General features: G+C 46.0%; 1 non-coding gene and 1 pseudogene across 1 annotated transcript; both read left to right on the top strand.

The window, feature by feature from the left end:
- Positions 1–352: 352 nt before the first annotated feature.
- LOC122933492 lies at positions 353–570 on the top strand. The gene has a single exon (XR_006388454.1). It is a non-coding gene; the product is annotated as a small nucleolar RNA U3 (small nucleolar RNA).
- A 335-nt stretch (positions 571–905) lies between these two features.
- LOC122933502 lies at positions 906–1,003 on the top strand (annotated as a pseudogene).
- The last annotated feature ends 4,641 nt before the right edge of the window (positions 1,004–5,644 follow it).

Genomic DNA, 5,644 nt, shown 5'->3' with positions numbered 1-5,644 from the left:
AAACATTTCCTGAACTCGGGTTCGGTTCCAAGTGGTACGTAGCCTAGTGCATGTTTTTTGTGTGGCACACTGCACGGTTTTGTTGCACTGGTGTAGAAAGCAGGCTCCTCGGGCATTAAAAACAAAAAACACCCGAACTTGTTTCCTATTGGCTGCCTGAACTCACATATGCCAATTGCGATAGGAGAGCAGTTGTATTGTGGGTATTAGGTTTTCCAGCTTGTATTTCCAGTGGAGCGCTGCTTCTCCCCGTCCACCGTACATCAGTGACTACAGGGCTGACTGTGAGGTCTCCCTAATGTTACAGGCAGGGACCTATCCCCGGGGCTGTCATTGCAGCAGGTAGAAGGTTAAGACTATACTTTCAGGGATCATTTCTATAGTTTTTATACTCGGAAATGTGCTCTAAAGTGTCTGAGCTCACCAACCATGAGGAGGAGCTGTAGTGATCTCTTCTGAGCGTGAAGAGAGCTCTCAGTCCTGCTTCATTGCAGCTGCTGATTGCTATTGATGATCGTTCTCCTTCTCTGTCATGGAGAAGGTGGAGGGAGAGATCACAAGCTGAGTGGTTGGTTTTATTCTATGGTTAATAGAAGATAAATGCTGGTATTATTCCTAATGATCACTACAGTGCTGTGACCTTACATAGTATCTGTGAGAGGCAAACAGATATAAGTTCCATGTTTTTTGCAGCACCCTATGTTACAGATGTGAACCCAGTCTGTATCTGGACAGCAAAAAATGCAGATTGGATGCATGAGCTCATATTTTTTGTCCGCATCAAATCAGCATTTTTGCACATGTGATGTGCACCCATTCATGTCAGTGGGACAGTACACCATGTCTCCCTAATGTTACAGGCAGGGACCTATCCCCGGGGCTGTCATTGCTGCAGGTAGCAGGTTAAGACTATACTTTCAGGGATCATTTCTATAGTTTTTATACTCTGAAATGTGCTCTAAAGTGTCTGAGCTCACCAACCATGAGGAGGAGCTTCCAGGGATCCAGGACGACACCGTAGAGACAGTTTGGACTAATGTGTCGTCAAACAGGTTGACCAACGGGCATAAGGACTTGTCATAGATGGCCATTCAGGGCGGACTGCCCATCCGGTCATTCATGCATGCCCGCAATCTGTGCAAAACCAGGTACTGCCCCAGGTGCCCTTTCGTGGAGGAAACATCTTATCACCTGTTTTGGGAGTTCCCCTTTGCACAGCGCCTGTTGGACGCCCTGGAACATGAACTCAAAGACTCCATCCAGGAGGCCTGGCGCCTTATGAACTATTTTAAGGACGCTATTTGGTTAGCTAGTAACCGGCTCATCCTCAGGAGGGAGAACAAGTCTGTCCTGGACTGCCGCAGACTTATCCATAGTCTGTTGCGGGACTACAACATCTCGGACGTTAGCGAAGAAGAAGAGGACTAAACCCCTCTCCTTCCCCCTCTCCCCCCGTTTGTATTTATCCTCTCAATAAAGCTTTGGGCATGTGATTTCCCCCTCCCTACCCCCTCCTTCCCACTGCCTCTTCCCTCATCACTGTCTAAATGCTTTGTTGGAAGGTTTTGTGATTGAATAGGTATGCTAGTGTAGCATTCATTGCGATGTATAGTGTAGGTTAGCCTGTACTTTACATAATAATGCCATGCTCCCAAAGACGATTGTAAGTAATTTATTATGTACTGATTCGTGGCCTGTGCTGCGTCACAGTACTAAAGTATGTATGTATGATGACTGATTGTAATAAAGGTGTTTCAATCAAAAATGAGGAGGAGCTGTTGCATCCTCACTGGGGCTCTCGGACTCGGAGGCAAGCTGGGCATATGCCTTCTTAGCCGAGAACATCTGGCGGGCTATAGGGGAGTGTGTGTGTGTGTGTGTGTGGGGGGGGACGGGTGTTCGCGAACTTACCCTAAACCTAACAGACAAAAAAAATAAAAAAAAAGGCCAACAAATGTGAAATATTATTATTTTTTTATTCAAGCTCACTGATCAACCGTCCGAAGTTGATCAGCGGTGGGGTGTGCGATGCGCTAACAGTGGCCAGACGCTAAGAGTCCCGGCTACAGTGAGCATACACAGAAAAAAAAATATATATGCTTGTGCCCCAAAAAAAGTTGTGAGGGGGGCAAGCTGCAGCACAGCTGGGGGGTCTAGAGTCAGGGTTAAAAACATGGGGTGGAAAGTGGGAGGGGTTTCATCAAATCAAGCACGCAATATCTCGGAAACCAAAGTGGCGCAAACGTTCATTTTTGCAGCACATACGCAGCACAAACGAATGGTGTATTTCTTTTTGAAATTTAAAAACATGGGGTGGAAAGTGGGCGGGGTTTCAGCAAATCAAGCGCGCAATATCTCGGAAACCAAAGCGGCGCAAACGTTAATTTTGATTCAAATGAACGATTCGTTCATGAACCGGACATCACTAGAACCGATTCATGAATCGGATCTTTGGTTCACTTGCTGAGTCTACTGACTGCTGAGCTGACTCGCAAGTGAACCGAAGACTGTAGGTGGTGCGCATGCGCGGATGCTATCGAATCGATTCACTTGCTGACTCAGTCGGCTCTTGGTACATTCTGAGCTCTCTGACAGTCTGAGTGAGTCAGAAAGAGTGTTTATAGTGATAGTGAAGGGATTCAAGGGAAGCGGACGCCGGACAGGAGGACTCAGGACAGGAGTCAGGAGCTGTCACTGTGGTGTGCATTGTTGTCTGTTGTGCATTGTTACCCACAGTGACAGCAGTCTGACACTGACAGTAGTACAACGAACCAAGTGAAGTGAAATGTGAATGCACGCACAGGGAAAACTGTATGTGCTAAGTTGATAACAGTATTACAATAACACTGGCTGATAATAAAATAGTCCCCACATTCATCACAGACATCACTCAGGAAAATAACTAGTGTGCAATTTGTGCACGATTTTCTAATAAACCTTAAGCTCCAGCACGGCAGTTCGCAGTGAGAGGCCGCCAGGCTAAAAAGTCGGACATGCAGTACTTTTAGTCCAGCGGCCTTTCACCATGCACTGCCGTGCTGCGCCAGAGCTCCACCCCGTCCCCATTATAGTCAATGGGGACGGAAGCGGTGGTCCGGCGAAATAACGGCAGGACGGATCTGACAGGGTGAACAGCCTGTCGGATCCGTCCTGCCGCTAGTGTGAAAGTAGCCTTACAATCTCATGGCTTCTGAGCAACAGATTGCATGGTCTTCACCGTCATCTGCTGCCCAGAAACCATGATTCTGTATGGGGACGAGCAGTAGTAGCCATCCCTCATCCTCATGCCACTGCTCACGGGCTCAATATACAGTAAGATAAAGATATAACACACTCCGTCCCCCACATGAACGGTGACATCTCTCCTCTCTGTCCTGGAGATAATTGGATAAAGGGGCCAGACATAATTCCATCCATGCAGTTGATGACTAAGACCATTGTATTTGCTAATTGTATCATAGACATAATCCATTGTTTTTTTGGATTGCGTTACTGGTAATATCCATTGTGTTCGCTAACTGTGATTGCGTCACAGCCAGATAAGGTGGTTTGTGTACATTTAATGGGTGAAAAAGGGTCAACTACATGAACAGTTTACAGCAGACCGGATTATAAGAGTCTGGACAAGTGGACTGGACATTCATAACACGGATTTTGTCAGAGAGAGAGCCAGCCTGTTACTGCCTGTCACGAGTGAGGAATAAGGATGGCTACAAGAAAGAGAAGCAATATTTGGATTCATTTTGAGGAAGTTGGTCCACAGAAGGCAAAATGCAAGATCTGCAAAAATACTTTTTCAGGACAAGCAGGATCTACTTCAAATTTCAGACGTCATCTGAAAAACAAGCATCCAACATTATCGCTTATGCAGGAGGATCGAGCAATATCTACATCAGTCTCCGGTGAATCCACATCAGCGTCTCCGTCTACCTCAGCTGGCCCTGGCACAGTCTGCACCACTTCTACAGAATCATCCACCACCACCGCCGCATCTGTTGCTACAACTGCACAAAGGTCTCACCACAGTCAGAAGACGAGGTATGTGAGAGCACCAATTGGTCCCATCCGACAGAGCAAAGTGGATGAGCAATTAGTTAGGAATGATTGCCTTGGATTTTCAACCGTTTGCAATTGTAGAGGACAAAGGATTTAAAAGTTTTGTGAAGGCCCTTGATCCTTCATACAATTTGCCAAACAGAAAGACTCTATCAGCCACTATCTTACCTCAGCTATATGACAATATTAAAGCTGAAATGATGGGGAGAGTAAGCAATGCCTCTGCCGTGTGTCTGACAACTGACTGCTGGACATCACGCACGACAACCAGTTTTATGGCAGTCACTTGTCATTATATTGATGACCATTTTAATCTTTTGTCCTGTCTGTTGGACTGCTTCTCATATACAGAGAGGCACACAGCGGACCATCTGGCAGCTGAACTCAACAAAATTTGTGAAGAGTGGGGCATCACAAACAAAGTTGTTGTGTGCACTTCTGACAATGCAAGCAACATAAAAGCCGCTATCCGGAAAGTTGGATGGAAGCATATGCCATGCTTTGCCCACACATTGAACGTAATTGTGAGGGAAAGTTTGAAACCATTCAGGAGACGGTGGCAAAGGTAAGACATATTGTGGAATATGTAATAGAAGCACTGTTGCCACTGAAAGGCTGAAGGCCACACAAAGGCAAATGAGCCTTGAGGAGTTGAGGCTTCAAGCAAGATGTAGCAACAAGATGGAATTCAACATACTACATGCTGAAAAGATTTTTGGGGATGAAGGAAGCAATTATTACTACACTGGCTTTGGTCAACCCCAGCCTGCCAACCCTGCCGCTTGAGGAGTGGGATTTTATACAAGATGCATGTGAAGTACTGAAGCCCTTTGAAGAGGTCACTATGGAAATCAGCCCAGAAAGGTGTGTATTGTTCTGTTACAGTTCAAACCACGTGGCCCACAACAGGTCTGATTACATGCATTTAGTAATTTTGTCCTTTCTTTCTTATTACAACAGATATCTCACTGCGTCAAAGGTAATTTTGATGGCAAGGGGACTGCAAAATGTCGTCCAGAGATTACGTGGTGCCATCTCCAATTGTGGTCCTGTTACGGAAATGATTAAAGCACTTACAGACGAAATGCAAAAACGCTTTCACCAGATGGAGCACTTTCGACAGCTGGCTGAGGCAACCCTACTGGACCCCCGATTTAAGCAAAGGGCATTTCATGACCCAATAGCAGCTGATGAAGCTTCCAAAAGTATTACAATGGCTGCTGCAAGAATTGGGTCTAGTACACAAGTGGATGAACCTCATACTACTGGCCCTACAGACCCCTCAGCTCCTCTTCAGTCGGAGCAACAAACTTCTTTCTTTGCGGACTTCGATGAGAGAGTTGCGGATGCAGTTACCGTCTCTAACCCTACCTCACTTGCAATGACAGAAATGAGAGGGTTTCTTGCAGAGTCCCTCATTCCAAGACAGAAGACCCTTTGGCCTGGTGGAAAACAAGGCACACAATTTATCAAAGACTGGCAACTATCATGAAGACAAGACTTTGCATAGTTGCTACCTCTGCGCCTGCAGAGAGAATATTTTCAAAAGCTGGACAGATAATTTCTGAAAGGAGAAGCGGGCTGAATC

Source organism: Bufo gargarizans, chromosome 3 (genome assembly GCF_014858855.1).
Source record: "Bufo gargarizans isolate SCDJY-AF-19 chromosome 3, ASM1485885v1, whole genome shotgun sequence".
Taxonomy (NCBI): domain Eukaryota; kingdom Metazoa; phylum Chordata; class Amphibia; order Anura; family Bufonidae; genus Bufo; species Bufo gargarizans.
The sequence above is the reverse complement of the archived record's forward strand: the minus strand, read 5'-3'. Positions and strand labels throughout refer to the sequence as shown.